This window comes from Artemia sp. Qi Xiang Cuo, chromosome 13, assembly GCF_049724085.1.
Source record: "Artemia sp. Qi Xiang Cuo chromosome 13, ASM4972408v1, whole genome shotgun sequence".
In the NCBI taxonomy this organism is placed as follows: Eukaryota; Metazoa; Arthropoda; class Branchiopoda; order Anostraca; family Artemiidae; genus Artemia; species Artemia sp. Qi Xiang Cuo.
The window spans coordinates 20,344,147-20,360,735 of NC_142806.1; the positions used below are offsets into that span (position 1 = coordinate 20,344,147).

General features: G+C 35.1%; 1 protein-coding gene across 1 annotated transcript in view; it reads right to left on the minus strand.

The window, feature by feature from the left end:
* The window catches only part of LOC148945059 (solute carrier family 35 member F3), a 350,545-nt gene that overhangs the window by 58,527 nt on the left and 275,429 nt on the right, over window positions 1-16,589 (minus strand). The gene's annotated exons all lie outside the window — the stretch shown is intronic.

Sequence of the window (16,589 nt, forward strand, 5' to 3'; positions counted from 1 at the left end):
GCTGAAATCGTAAGATCTTACACAATATGTCCACAGGGATAGTTGGGGCGGGGTTAGCATTTTATTCGGGAAGGGACCCACTTCAGTGTGGAGAGAAGGGGGCTTTTAAATAAGGGAAAGTTCTTAAAATGCGCCTAAGTTGTGCGAGATATGTTTTTTAATAATGACTGAGCTAGCTGTGGCCTCCAGAATTGTATTAATGGTTAGCAGCTGAAATAAAAACAAATTTGATTTCTTCGAATCAGAGTGGTATTGGTAAAACTTCTTTATCTGCTTTATTTTCCTTCAGAGTCTCGACAGAAGGGTTTTCTTGGTAATGAGTGTCGTCACCTGGTGGGGGGAGTAGATGTTGGCCCTCAAGTCCCCCCAAGTTTGCAAAATATGTTTTTCTGTGTTTTCATTGAAGAATAACTTTTCTTGGTATTTTAATTGAGAACAATAAAAAAATGACAATGTTTGCACCTAGGTTTTGAAAAATACCCCCCCCCCCCCACCTAGCTTCTGTGAATTGACAACACTGTAGACCACGTTTTTTCCACCGCTTTTTCGTAAATTTATTTCCTATGAAAAATAATTATTCATCACAGATAAACGAGAGTATTTATTACCTTTGGAGGACTAGGGGTTGCCTTTTTTATGGGGGGGGGATGATGGAGGTAGACGCTATAGGTTCCGTGACCACCTTGACCTTACGCTACATTATTTTGCAATTATTAGGTTATCATTGACGATCCATGAGGCTCCAACAAAATCAGGTTGTCTTCTAATTGATCGGGAAGAAAAAAGATGTGATTAGAGATGCAAACTAGAGCCTTGCATCAGAGGGTAAAGAATGAAGATTTTAGTGGATTTGAATGGAGAAGAAGTATACAGAGCTAAATTGGCATTAGGTGGGTTTATGCTGCAGTAATTTGCAATTAGTAGTAGTTGGCTAATTATATGCAGGATAAGTCTCCTGGTGAAATGATCTCCCTCCTGAGGTCTGTAAGGCGTCGCCACACGCTATTGTAGAACAACTAGAATCCCTCTTCAGTCAAATATGGGAAAAGTAGGCCTTCCCAACTGACTGGAAAGTGTCAGTAAACTTCCTAATATTCAAGAAGGGGGACAAATGTGAATGCCGAACTACTGAGGGGTATCACTCATGGAGATAGTTAAAAAAGTATTCGCGATGACGAAGTTTTTCAAAAGGTTTGAGGCAGCAAAGGATGAGTGAATAAGTGAAAATCAGTGCAAGAGGCAGAGGAGGCACTGACCAGATTTTCCCCTTTGTCCTAATCTGCGTTAGTGCGAACGCAACAACCTCCCCATAGTAAAAATATTTTTTATGTTGTGGCTGCTTTCGATTGCGTAGCTCGTGAAACCCTTTAATGAATCATGGCAGTAGATAGGATGTAGGTTGAATTCATAGAGCTGCTGGAGGCTTACTATGAGCATTGCCAATTGACTATATTAGGGCTAGGATAAGAAACTGAGAATTTTGATTTAAGAAGCAGAGTGTAACAAGGGGTGGACATGTTCCTTTTTTTTTAAACTAATGTATTGACTGGATTCTAGAAAGAGCGCTCTCGATTTTGTAGTATCGTTATAGGATTGGGCATTAAGATGTCTAACTGGGTGACACAAATGACACAGAAGCCCTTATTGCTGATTCAGCAACTGCCCAAATAATGCTAAATGAAATAGCTTATTTCCACCAGGTACTAGAAATGAAGATCCATTTAGCCTGCACGAAAGTCATCGACCTAAATATACAATTGGAGTATCAGCTTGTACTTTATGGATAATAATTGGAGAGAATAGACAGATTCACTTACCTTGGCTCACTATTAGAGCCTCCTAGAGGCTGTTACCTTGACGTATAGAAAAAAAATCAATAAAGCTCAAGTCATCTTCTCATATCCCCACCGGTTGTGGAAGCGGCGGTAGATTATCATGAAGACAAAATTTTGACATCATGAAGACAAAACGTCTATAAATCTGCTTTTAGATATGTTCTCTTCTATGCAGTTGGAATTTCGTGTCCATGATTAGTAAGTCTTTGCTGTCTACAAACTATCTTGAGGATTTGATACTCCGACAGGATTCCGAATGTTGATGTGCATCACTGCCGCTATAATATTGAACGCACTACCACGGTTGTCAAGTAAAGAATAAAGAAGACTGCGTTGACTTTGACAATATCCTGAGAAGATCCAATGACTGAATTATCAAGCAAGTGCTTCTGGCTGCTCCGTTGTCTGATTGGCATAGGTGACCAGGGGGCTAATTGAACAGCCGATGGATGTTTGAGACCCAGATGTATCTGGACGTGGGATAACAGGTTGCTATTTCAGCTTAGGGCACCGGTAAATTGGATTTCAGTACTGAATTTTTTTTTATTCTGTTCTGAGTTGTAGCTCCAGTTCCCAAAAATGCAGTTGGGACGAGGATTTTATCTATTTAAAAAAAATTTTCAACGATGATAAAAGAAAAGGGTTTTCAATATTTAGAAGAGGGGCTATTTCCTTTTTTTTATTTATTAAAATGAAGATGTAAAAAACAATAACTTTAAAAATCTAGGGAGGAGCAATTGCTACCCTCTTCCACCCTCCCGATTAGCGTGACAATTCCGAGAGGTGGGGCAGAATATAATTTTTACTTTACTGAAAAAAATTCAAATGAATTTACTGATAAAAATATGCATTGTATATGCACATTTTTGTAATATAAGTATGCTGATATTTATTCCTTAAAATCTTAATTAATTTTTGATTTCTTAAAGTTATAAAGGTGAAAAAATTTAAAAGAATTTTTTCAGTAAAGTACAATGATGTTCTGGCTTTTAGAAAGCATGGGGTTTAGAACCCTACTCATATTAATTTCTGCTCGTTTTGAGTTTGACTCTGGTCATTTATTTTAATTGTCTGTTTTGGGTCTCATTTATTTATCGATACTGATTTGTGGTAGTTGTATGCTTGGTAGATTATATGATTCTATTTTAGTTCATTTTTGGTTTAATTCTTTACTTTTTTTTGAAAAAATTTATTTTGTGGAAATTTTTTTAAAAATTAATTACTGTTCGTTTTATATTGACATAGTCTTTTTCAGGGAGAAAGAGTGAGCCTCTTCTAAATGTAAAAAACTATCCATTCCATAAAACCTATAAATAACCCCTGGGAGTAAATTAAAACCCTTGTTCATTACCCTTTGGGTTTGTTACAACCCAAAGGTCTTGCTCAAAGATATTTACGCTGCTTTTAATAAAGAGACTGTCTCAAATTTTCGGACAAATACCTTTTGGGATAGTACGACGTGTGTAGAGGGAGAAGGGTAGCTGTACTCCGATCACTTTGACTCTTAAAAAGAGCTCTAGAGCGTCTTATTACCAATCCAATGAGCCCCTCCGAAGTTTATATGACCACGCTTTCTATAAAAACCTTATATATCCTCAGGGCATAACTTACAGTGCTTGCTCTGAGGGCTGGGGGGATTTTTATCATCAAAAACATAATTTCCAGACCTTTCTGATACGCTGAACAATATGGGTATCTCAAAATTTTGGTTGTAAGGGTCTGTGGAAATGATGGGCCTGGGGTGGGAGGGGGGCATTTGCCATCTCATAACTTTAGACTAATAAAAAAGGCACTAGTGCTCTCAATTTCCAGTCGAATGAGCTGTTTTTGAAGCTTCTACGAAAAAACTTTCTTTAAAAACCTTATATGCCCAAGGGCTTAACTTAGGACCCCTGTCCTAAGGGTTATGGGGAGAGGGATATTGTCCTTAAAAAGGACAATATCCCTCTCATTTTCCAATCCAATGACCCTTTTTTGAATTTGTTACGACAACGCTTTCTATAAAACATTATATGCCCCCAGGGCATAACTTACAATCTTAGCCCTGAGGGCTTTGGGGGGTTGTTACATTCAAAAACATAATTTCTGGACCCTTCAACTAAGTTCAACAAAATGGCTATATCAAAATGTTGATCGCGGAAGGGTTTGGGGAAATGATGGGCAGGGGGGTGGTCATTCACCCTCCGATCGCTTTTGGCTATTAATAAGGTACTAGCCATATCAATTCCCAATTGAATGAGCCCTTTTTGAAGTTTCTACGACAACGCATTGTATAAATACCTTATATGTCTTTTAGGATGACAAACCCCCCCCCCCCCACAGCCCCCAGGGCAAAGTTTGTAAGTTATGCCCTGGGGGCTATGGGGGGGGGGGGTTGTCATCCAAATAGATATAATTTGTGGACCTTTGAACAACGTTGAACAAAATGGCCATCTCAAAATTTTGGTTGAATGTGTTTGGGAAAATGGTGGGTGTGAGAGGGGGTTAGTTGCCCTCCAATCACTTTCGACTATTAAAAAAGGCACTAGCCCTTTTGATTTCCAATCGAATGAACCCTTTTTGAATTTCCTACGACCATACTTTCTATAAAAACCTTATATGCCCCCAGGGCATAACTTACAACCCTTGCCCTGAGGGCTGTGGAAGGGGGGTGGGGTTGTCACCACCAAAGACCTAATTTCCATAGCTTTAAACTACGTTGATGAAAATAGTTATCTCGAAATTTTGATTGGATGTGTTTGGGAAAATGGTGGAGGTGAGAGGGGGGTTTGTTGCCCCTCAGTCACTTTCGACTATGAAAAAGAACACTAGCTCTCTTAATTTCCAACCGATTCAGTCTTTTTTTAAGTTTCTACAACACCGTTTTCTGTAAAAATCCTTATATGTCCCCAGGGCATAGTTTACAACCCTTACCCTGAAGGCCTTGGGGGGGGAGGGTGGGTTGTCATCCTTAAAGACCTTATTTCTCTAACTCTCAACTACGTTGAAAAAATGGCTATCTCAAAATTTTGATTTGATGTGTTTGGGGAAATAGTGGGCGTGAGAGGGGGGTCAGTTGCCCTATAATAATTTTTTCCTATTAAAAAGGGCACTAGCCCTTTCAATTTCCCATCGAATGAGCCCTTTTTGAAGTTTTTACGACAACGCTTTCTACAAAAACCTTACATGCCAAACATTACAACCCTTGTCCTGAGGGGTGTGAGGGGGGGGGTATCATCCTCAAAGACGTAATTTCCAATGCTTTCCACTGCGTTGAAAAAAATGGATATGTTAAAATTTTGATTGCATGTGTTTGGGGAAATCAAGGGCGTGAGAGGGGAGTTAGTTGCCTTCCAATCACTTTTGACTATTAAAAAGGGCACTAGCCCTTTCAATTTTCCAATTGAATGAGCCCTTTTCGACGTTACTACAACAACGCTATATATAAGCACTTTACGTTCCCCCTGGGCAGAAACAATAACTCTTGCCCTTAGGGGTGTGTGGGGTTTGTCATCATCAAAGACACAAAATACAGAATTTCCAAATTTATTCTACAGAATGGCTATCTCAAAATTATGATTGGATGTGTTTGGGAAAATGGTGTGTGTGAGAGGAGGTTAGCTGCCATCCAATCACTTTCAACTATTAAAAAGGGCACTAGTCCTTTTAATTTCCAATCAAATAAGCCCTTCTTGAAATTTCTATGACAACGCTTTCGGTAAAAACCTTATACGCCCTAGGACATAACTTACAACCCTCGCCCTGAGGGTTCTGAGGGGGTTATCATCCTCAAAGACCTAATTTCCAAAACTTCAACTACGTTGAAAAAAATGGATATCTCAAAATTTTGATTGCATGTGCTTGAGGAAATGGTGGGCGTGAGATGGGGGTTAGTTGCCCTCCAATCACTTTTAACTATTAAAAAGGGCACTAGCCCTTTTAATTTCTAATCGAATAAGCCCTTTTTGAAGTTTCTACGACAAAACTTTCTTTAAGAACCTTATATGCTCCTGGAGCATAAATTACAACCCTTGCCCTGAGGATTGTAGGGGGGGTGCGTCATCCTCAAGGACCTAATTTCCAGAACTTTAAACTACGTTGAACAAAATGGTTATCCCAAAATTTTGATTGAATGTGTTTCGGGAAATGATGGAGGTAAAAGGGGGGTTTGTTGCCGTTCAATCACTTTCGACTATTAAAAGAGCTCTAGTTCTCTCAATTTCCAATCGAATGAGCCCTTTTTTAAGTTTCCACAACATCACTTTCTGTTAAATCCTTATATGCCCCAAGGGCATAACTTACAACCCTTGCCCTGAGTACTCTGAGGGGGTTATCATCCTCAAAGACCTAATTTCCAAAACTTTCAACTGTGTTGAACAAAATGGATATCTCAAAATTTTGATTGCACGTGTCTTGGGAAATAATGGGCGCGAGAGGGGGGTTAGTTTCCCTCAAATCACTTTCGACTATTAAAAAGGGCATTAGCCATTTCAATTTCCAATTGAATGATCCCTTTTTGAAGTTTTAAGACAACAATTTCTATAAGAACCTTATATGCCACCAGGGCATAACTTACAACCCTCGTCCTGAGGGCTAAGGGTTTTTTTTTTATCCTCAAAGATATAATTTCCAGAATTTCAAACTACGTTAAACAAAATGGCTATCTCAAAATGTTGATTGGATGTGTTTTGGGAAATAGTGGGCGTGAGAGAGGGGTAAGTTGCCCTCCAATTACTTTCGACTATTAAAAAGGGCATTAGCCCTTCGAATTTCCAATTGAATGAACCCTTTTTGAAGTTTCTAGACAATGCTTTCAATAAAAACCTTATATGCCCCCATGATATGAATTACAACCCTTGCCCTGAGGACCATGGGAAGAGTGTCCTCTTCAGAAACATAATTTCTAGATCTTTCAACTATGTTGAATAAAATGGCTATCTCAAAATTTGGTTGGATGTGTTTGGTGAAATAGTGAGCGTGGAAGGGGTGTTAGTTTCTTTCCAATCACTTTCGACAATTAAAGAGGGCACAAGCCCTTCCAATTTCTAATTGAATGGGTCCTTTTCCAAATTTCTACGACAACTCCTTCGATACGAAGTGCCTTGGTGTAAAACCAACAAAAAGATAAAAAATGAATAATACATTGTGCCAACATCGTTCTTTACTTTGGCAGCGCTATTGTTCTACCTATGATAATTCTGTCGATACACGTTGTATGCACTAATATGTTATATAAAATAATTTATTGATTTTGCTAAGTGCTGAAATTAGCAACCAGCATCCCTGACATTAGACACTCTCAATTTTCTAGAGTACCAAAATTAGCAAGATACTGCCCCGACTTCAGATCTAAAGTAACCCGACCTGAGCACCGAAGCACTGACTTTAGCTTTACCGATATTAGTATTTTTATTTATTAAGTAACTTACTTGGCAATAGCATTTTCTCATCTATGATGTTTTCTCAATACTTATCAATGCTCATAAAATCTCTATGGAAATATAAACTCCAGTGCTTGACTGTAGACATGTTTTAATTGTTTTTGTGATATATATTTAGTCCCAAAAATGAAGAAGTGGAAACACGTTTTAAGAACGTGTTATCTTTATTTACCACTTAAATTAGTAAGTGTGAAAAAAATGCTCATTTTAACCCAAAATAAGGGGTGAGAACTCTTCAAAAGGTAAGAAAAACTTGATAGTTGACAGATTTTAGCCGTGCTTTGGCTGCTTTAAGGTACCAAGGACAGTCAAAATGGAATATGTTTTTGTGAATTGGTGAAGTGGAAACTTTCACAACCATTTGTACCAAGATTTCAGCTTTAGTGAAAAAATGCTCCATACACAGTTGTGCAGTTTATGATAGTAGCAGGCACAAAATTGAAAAAAAAAAAAAAAAATGCGTGGGCTGAAAATCAGCAAAAAATAAGCTAAAGCATTATAGCAACAGATAGCATTAAGAAAGCTTATCTTTTCCTTGCAAGTGTAATTGTCTTTGGGAATAACAGATTGTTAACGTTTGAAGTCTTATGAACCAAGAGCATTGTCGAATTTAACTAATTATTCTTACGCATATACTTTTACAGTTCAACGTGAAAACGCTGAAGAAAATATGATAACTATGTAATAATATGATATGAAAATATGAAAATATGATAATAGAAAATACTTAATGTCCTGTAGATTTCCTAATTTTCAAACAACAACAAGTGTTACTAATAACTCACTGCGGCACCAAACCACCTAAGGCAGACACAACTACGCACGCCCCTCCTAACCATGTTTTACTTTGATGTCTTTCGTATTTTTAGGTGCCACATTAGTTTGCGGATAGGCAAATATGTCAAACATACATATATCTTACTTAAAGTACTTCTTCAGATAGCTCTATTCTCAACATTAGTTCCACTCTTTAACGAATTTCTTCAAGAAATCCAAATTCTGTACCTCTGGTTATGATGAAATGGGCGGTACATTCAAGGCAGCGTCAAACGAAATTCCTTCAAAAAACTCCACACAGCTTTTAAAAGCTGCCGGTATACTAGTTGGCTTTCAAAGCGTTTTGTACATATCCTTCAATATTTTCCACTACTAAGCTGTTGACATTGCCAATTACATTGATTGTCTCAATGGAAACAGAAACTCCAAACTCTTTCTAGATGTAAGGAGCCAAACAGGGCTTTTCCTTGAAGAATATTGACCTGGTCAACCATAGTGAAATAAAGTATTCAAAGCCATTGCATTTGACAGGAGAAGAAGTGTAGAAAAAGTTGAAAGCTTAGAAAAATTGGGGGAAAAGAGAATAACAAATACTTCGGTAGATAATACACAAGACTGAAGAGGCTATAAAACTCAGAAAATTTGTTACTGAACATTTTCCCCTAAGATTCTGAATCATTTCTTTAATGATCAAAGGAACTTGACTGCTGAAAAACATAAGTAAATCCCGAAAAGTCTTTCTCTTTTACTTTATTGGACTGGAAAAGCTCTATTCAACTACTACTCCTTAGCTTTTATATTAAAGATTACACCTGGTATATTCATTCCAAACATTTGATTCAAATAAATTTAATTTCTTTTTTACTAAAATAAAGATTGTGTCAATTGTTGGTGTTGCGAAAGTTGGCATAAGAGGGTTTGCAGAAATAAACAATATTAAACGGTCAAAGAAGCCCTACTTTTTGGGGGTTTAGGCGTTTGCCCCCCCCCCTGGCGATTACCCCCCCCCTGAAAAATACCCCCGTGGAAAATACCCCCCCCCCCCAAAAGGAAAACTCCCCGGAAAATATCCCCCGCGGAAAATACCTCCACGCGGAAAATATACCCCCGCGGTAGTTTCCGCGTTTGGTTATTTTTCTGGAGGGTATTTTCCGGAAGGGTATTTTCCGCGGGGGAGGGGGGAGTTATCCGGGGGATATTTTACGGGTGATATTTTACGCGGGGAGGGGGTATTTTTCCCTCCCCCGCGGAAAAAAGCCTACCAGCCTGTTTTTCCCTCCTTTATGCTACCGGGTGTCTCATGACCTCACATGGAATATGATCAAATTTCAAGTTTTTAATCGTAATAGTCTAAAAGATGTACGTTTATGGCTGACTTGATACGTTCAGACCCAGGGACCAAGACCCTATAAAACAAGCCAATTTGACTTCAAATGTTTCATAGATAAATTTTATTAGAAAAGTTGATTATATTCCATCTTAGTGAAATAAGAATTCCACTCTAAAGAGGAGCGCCTTAGATCCGCCTTCTGGTTCAACTGAGATAGGCGTCTGCATTCGCCAAAGTTGGCCAACAGTAAACAGTAATATCAGTTTTGATATTTGGTTGCTGAAGAAAAATTATAAATGAGTAAAACAGATGATGAAGAGATTGATTTACTTTGGTAGAGGAGAGTGATAGTGAAATAGAGGACAGAAAAATTTATAGTCGATCGCGTCATAGGATTCTTGATATGGGTAGTGAAACTGGCAATGATCAAATTCCAGAGGGGTTTTGGACTCATGATCGTTAAGGTATTTCGGGGCCCTAAAATTGCTTCAAGGAATTACAGGTTCGGCTCTCAGGGCCCTGACTCTAATTCAAGGAAAGCTAGATTTGCCCATCGGATTCCTAAGAAATTTTCAGCAATCATGGCTCTCAGGGCCCTATTTTTAATTCTAAGAATGCTAGATTTTGCTCTTGCAGCTCTAGAATTGTAACAATCCTTGGATTGTTACATTTGCATCACGGAGCCACTCAGAAACAACGGTTGAGTAGAATAATAAAAAGCGGTAGATTTTTCCCAAACAAGAAAAAAAACTAAAACAGGCTCATTGAGACTACATTTGGCTAATGGATTTGGCTCACGTTTGGCTCACGGAGCCACTCAAAAACACCGTTTGAGAAGAATATTAAAAATGGGTCAGAGGATTGCTCGAGTCTCAATGAAGGTCCTGAAATTCATTAAAAAAAACTTGTCAAAATTGCAAAATGTACTCTCTCTGAGCCATTGGAATTAGCCGAGCTTAAAGAATTGCTTGAACGCCATCCTGGATCAACCTACCCTAATATGATTGTTATTCCTGAGGCGAACAGTGAAATTCGGGCTTTCTGTAATCGCATTCGGGCTTTCTGTAATATATATATATATATATATATATATATATATGTATGTATGTGTATGTATGTATGTATGTATGTAGTAGTAGTAGTAGTATATATATATATATATATATATATATATATATATATATATATATATATATATATATATATATATATATATATATATATATATATATATATATATATATATATATATATGTATATGTATATATATATATATATATATATATATATATATATATATAAAAATATATATATATATATATATATATATATATATATATATATATATATATATATATATATATATATATATATATATATATACCTTTGCCTTGATCCCCCTCTCAGTGATAATTTCCATAATGTGAGCCTTAATAGCATGAGCAGTATATATATATATATATATATATATATATATATATATATATATATATATATATATATATATATATATATATATATATATATATATATATATATGTATATATCATATATACTGCTCATGCTATTAAGGCTCACATTATGGAAATTGCCACTGAGTGGGGGATCAAGGAAAAGGTTGTTGCTGTAGTAACTGATAATCGAGCAAATGTAGTTCAGGACGTAAAGGACGCTGCATCCGAAGTAGGTACAGGATGGGTACATGTTTTGTGCTTCACAAATACTCTAAATTCGATCTGGGGGGTGGGCGCTATTAATGATACTGCTGAATTATATGTTATACGTGATTAGTTACAGTTAAGCTAGATTACCTTATCTTAATTTATCTGTGACTAGATTACCTTTTCCTTGGCAGAATTTTTCAGACTGAGAAAATTCACCCTGTCTGATCGGCTAGTTTAGCTTTGATAGCATTCAAAATACGAACTTTTCATTATAACATCATTTGTTGTGAACTTTTCATTCTTAGTTGGTAATTAAATAAAAAAACAAGTTTTTTTAACTGAAAGTAAGGAACGACGTTAAAATTTAAAACGAACTGAAATTATTACGTATATGAAAGGGGCTGTCCCCTCCTCAACGCCTCGCTCATTACGCTACAGGTTTTATTGTTTAAAAAAATAAGAGTTGTGAGAAAGTCAAACTTTAGCGTAAAGAGCGAGGCGTTGAGAAGGGCACATCCCCTTTCATATACGTAATAATTTCCGTTCGTTTTAAGTTTTAACGTTGTTCCTTACTTTCAGTTAAAAAAACTTTTTTTTTTATTTAATTTTTGATCGTTTTTGAATTAATGCAGGTTTTTATTTTGGCTCACCGCGAATGAATAATTAAAAGAAAAATTGCAGGCTAACTTTAATCTTGTTCGGTTAAATGACTTTCTTAAAAGTTGTTAAATTTGATTTACGAACGTTTTTATTAGTAATAAGTATACGTAACTTACGAATTAACTTACGTAACGATCTTCTATATTCATAGATTTTTAATACGTATATTAGGGGGCTCGCCCCCTTTTCAATACCTCACTGTTTAAGCTAAAGTTCGAATTTTGTTCCAGTTCTTTAAAAATGACCCCTTAATCACAAATGCCGTTATTTATAATAAATAGCTCTTATGAAAGTACTAAAAAATATTTGGCTTAAAGAGCGAGATACTGACTAGGGGATGAACCCAATCATATGCGTAATATTTTCTGTTCATTTTAAGTTTTGACGTTAATCCTTATTTTCAGTTGGAAAACTTGTTTTTTATACTTAATTTCTGATCTTTTTTTAAAAATAATGCTGGGAAATCCGGCACCCCCTTCATAGCAATGTCCTTTCCCACATGAAAACTTCCTTCATGGAAAGATCTTCCCAAATGACCCCCGACCCCCCCCCTACTACCAGAAAAAATCCCCCCTGAAAACGTCTGTATACTTCCTAATAACCAATACTCTATGCTAACATTGGGTAAAGTTCATAACTTTCAGCCCTCCCCCCGGGGACTTCGGGTGATTAAGTCATCCTAAAGGAAATAGTTATCATATTTTCAACCATTCTGAACAAAATGGCTATCTCAAGATTTTCATCAGGTGACTTTGGGAAAAAAAGAACGTGGGAGGGGGCCTAGTTGCCCTCCATTTTTTTGGTCACTTAAAAAGGGAGTAGAGTAGTACCTACCATTTTGCTTGAAGCTATAGGAAAACATTTCTATAGAAGCTCTACACCTTTTCAAAGAGTGTGAGTAGCCCCTCGCATCTAGGTAATACTTCTATAGAAGCTCTACACCTTTTCAAAGAGATCCTGTTTTATTTGCGGCCTACAGGTCATCACACTCTTTGCCAAGAGATTAAACCAGTATTGTCTATAACTTAATTTACGTTGGTTAAACTTCCGATGGTTAAGAAAGCGTAACAGGTAATTAAAGTATGAGAAATGGGATGCTATAATTAGAATGATTTTAAGTTGAAACATTGTGACGTAAAAATAACTCATTTTGTGATTGTTTGTAGGAGTAGGAATATTTGTGGTGAGTTCTTTTATATTGGTATGCAATCTTTAGGTTTTAGATCATTTAAAATATTGTATAGGGTTTGAATGAAACATATTAATACTAACATGAGATTCTCATAAAACGATGTTTCATACAGATAAAAAGGTAATTATTGACTGAGAAATGGGAAGCTATAATGGGAATGATTTTAAGTAGAAACATTGTGACTTATAAATAACTCAATTATTTGCTTGCGTGTATAGGAATTCTCATGTTATTTGCTTGCTTGTATTTTGTGTTAAAATAAGTAGTTTTTATATCTTTTAAAAGAGTTTTAAGGGGTTTGAGAGACTCAGTTGCCTAATTCCGTGTGTTTTTTCTTTACTTGATGGTCATTAAAAACGAAATTTTTGTTTTAAATAAGTAGTTTTTTTATCTTTTAAAAGAGATTTAAGGGGTTTGAGAGACTCAGTTGCCTAATTCCGTGTGATTTTACTTTACTTGATGGTCATTAAAAACGAAATTTTTGTGTTAAATAAGTAGTTTTTGTATCTTTTAAAAGAGCTTTAAGGGGTTTGAGAGACTCAGTTGCCTAATTCCGTGTGGTTTTACTTTACTTGATGGTCATTAAAAACGAATTTTTTGTGTTAAATAAGTAGTTTTTGTATCTTTTAAAAGAGCTTTACAGGGATTGAGAGACTCAGTTGCCTAATTCCGTGTGATTTTTCTTTACTTGATGTTAATTAAAAAATAAATTTTTGTGTTAAATAATTAGTTTTTATATCTTTTAGAATAGCTTTAAGTGGTTTGAGAGACTCAGTTGCCTAATTCCGTGTGATTTTTCTTTACTTGAGGGTCATTAAAAAAGAAATTTTTGTGTTAAATAAGTAGTGTTTGTATCTATTAAAAGAACTTTAATGGGTTTGAGAGACTCAGTTGCCTAAGTCCGTGTGTTTTTCCTTTACTTGATGGTCATTAAAAACGAATTTTTTGTGTTGAATAAGTAGTTTTTGTATCTTTTAAAAGAGCTTTACGGGGATTGAGAGACTCAGTTGCCTAATTCCGTGTGATTTTTCTTTACTTGATGGTCATTAAAAACGAAATTTGTGTGTTAAATAAGTAGTTTTCTTATCTTTTAAAAGAGCTTTACGGGGATTGAGAGACTCAGTTGCATAATTCAATGGGATTTTTCTTTACTTGGTGGTCATTAAAATCGAAATTTTTGTTTTAAATAAGTAGTTTTTGTATCTTTTAAAAGAGCTTTAAGGTGAGAGTGAGACTCAGTTGCAGGATTCCCGGTGATTTTTCTGTACTTGGTGGTAATTTGTTGTATCTTTTAAAAGAGCTTTACAGGGTTTGAGAGACTCAGTTGCCTAATTCCGTGTGATTTTTCTTTACTTGATGGTCATTAAAAACGAAATTTTTATGTTAAATAAGTAGTTTTTGTATCTTTTAAAAGAGCTTTAAGGGGTTTGAGAGACTCAGTTGCCTGATTCCGTGTGGTTTTTCTTTACTTGGTGGTCATTAAAAACGAAATTTTTGTGTTAAATAAGTAGTTTTTGTATCTTTTAAAATAGCTTTACGGGGTTTGAGAGACTCAGTTGCCTATTTCCATGTGATTTTCCTTTAATTTATAGTCGTTAAAAACGAAATTTTTGTGTTAAATAAGTAGATTTTGTATATTTTAAAAGATATTTAGTGGGTTTGAGAGACTAAGTTGCCGGATTCCAGTTGGTTTTTGTTTAACTGGTGGTCATTAAAAACGAAATTTTTGTGTTAAATAAGTAGTTTTTGTATATTTTAAAATTTCTTTAAGGGGAGTGTGAGACTCAGTTTGCGAATTACGTGTGGTTTTTCTTTACTTGGTGGTCATTAAAAACGAAATTTTTGTGTTAAATAAGTAGTTTTTGTATCTTTTAAAAGAGCTGTACGGGGTTTGAGAGACTCAGTTGCCGGATTCCATGTGGTTTTTCTTTACTTGTTTGTCATTAAAAAAGAAATTTTTGTATTAAATAAGTAGTTTTTGTATATTTTAAAAGAGCTTTACGGGGATTGAGAGACTCAGTTTCCTTATTCCGTATGGTTTTTCTTTACTTGATGGTCATTAAAAACTAAATATTTGTGTTAAATAAGTAGTTTTTGTATCTTTTAAAAGAGCTTTACAGGGTTTGAGAGACTCAGTTGCCTAATTCCGTATGGTTTTTCTTTACTTAGTGCTCATTAAAAACGAAATTTTTGTGTTAAATAAGTAGTTTTTGTATCTTTTAAAAGAGCTTTACGGGGATTGAGAGAATCAGTTGCCGGATTCCGTGTGGTTTTTCTTTACTTGGTGGTCATTAAAAACGGAATTTTTGTGTTAAATAAGTAGTTTTTGTATCTTTTAAAAGAGCTTTACGGGGATTGAGAGACTCAGTTACCGGATTCTGTGTGGTTTTACTTTACTTGGTGGTCATTAAAAACTAAATTTTTGTTTTAAATAAGTAGTTTTTGTATCTTTTAAAAGTGCTTTAAGGGTATTGAGAGACTCAGTTGCCGGGTTCTGTGTGGTTTTTATTTAATTGATTGTCATTAAAGAAGAAATTTTTTTGTTAAATAAGTATTTTTTGTATATTTTAAAAGAGCTTTTATGGGTTTGAGAGAATCAGTTGCCTGATTAAATGTGGTTTTTATTTTATTGATTGTAATTAAAAAAAAAATTTTTGTTTTAAATAATTATTTTTTGTATATTTTTAAATAGATTTATGTGTTTTGAGAGACTCAGTTGACTAATTTCGTGTGTTTTTTCTTTACTTGATGGTCATTAAAAACGAAATTTTTTGTGTTAAATAAGTAGTTTTTGTATCTTTTAAAAGAGCTTTACAGGGATTGAGAGACTCAGTTTTACCTTGTCACAGTTACATTTTTCATGATTTTGAAAAGTTCATTTTTAATTTATTTCATTGAAATGAAAGAGTTGTAATATTTCAGTAGTTTTTGGTTGTGGTTTACCTTGTCATAGTTACATTTTCTTGATTTTTCAAAGTTCATTTTGAATTTCTTTCGATGAAATGCAAGAGTTAGAATATTTCAGTAGTGTTTGGTTGTGGTTTACCTTGTTACAATTACATTTTCTTGATTTTTCAATGTTCATTTTGAATTTCTTTAGTTGAAATGCAAGAGTTGGAATATTTCAGTAGTGTTTGGTTGTGGTTTACCTTGTCACAGTTACATTTTCTTGATTTTTCAAAGTTCATTTTGAATTTCTTTATCTGAAATGCAAGAGTTGGAATATTTCAATAGTGTTTGGTTTTGGTTTACCTTGTCACAGTTACATTTTCTTGATTTTTCAAAGTTCATTTTGAATTTCTATGCTTGAAATGCAAGAGTTGGAGTATTTCAGTAGTGTTTGGATGTGGTTTAACTTGACACAGTTACATTTTCTTGATTTTTCAAAGTTCATTTTGAATTTCTTTCGTTGAAATGCAAGAGTTGGAATATTTCAGTAGTGTTTGGTTGTGGTTTACCTTGTCACAGTTACATTTTCATGAATTTTCATAGTCAATTTTGAATTTCTTTCGTTGAAATGCAAGAGTTGGAATATTTCACTAGTGTTTGGTTGTGGTTTACCTTGTCACAGTTACATTTTCTTGATTTTTCAAAGTTCATTTTGAATTTCTTTCGTTGAAATGCTATAGTTGTTCTATTTCAGTAGTGTTTGGTTGTGGTTGACCTTGTCACAGTTACATTTTCTTGATTTTTCAAAGTTCATTTTGAATT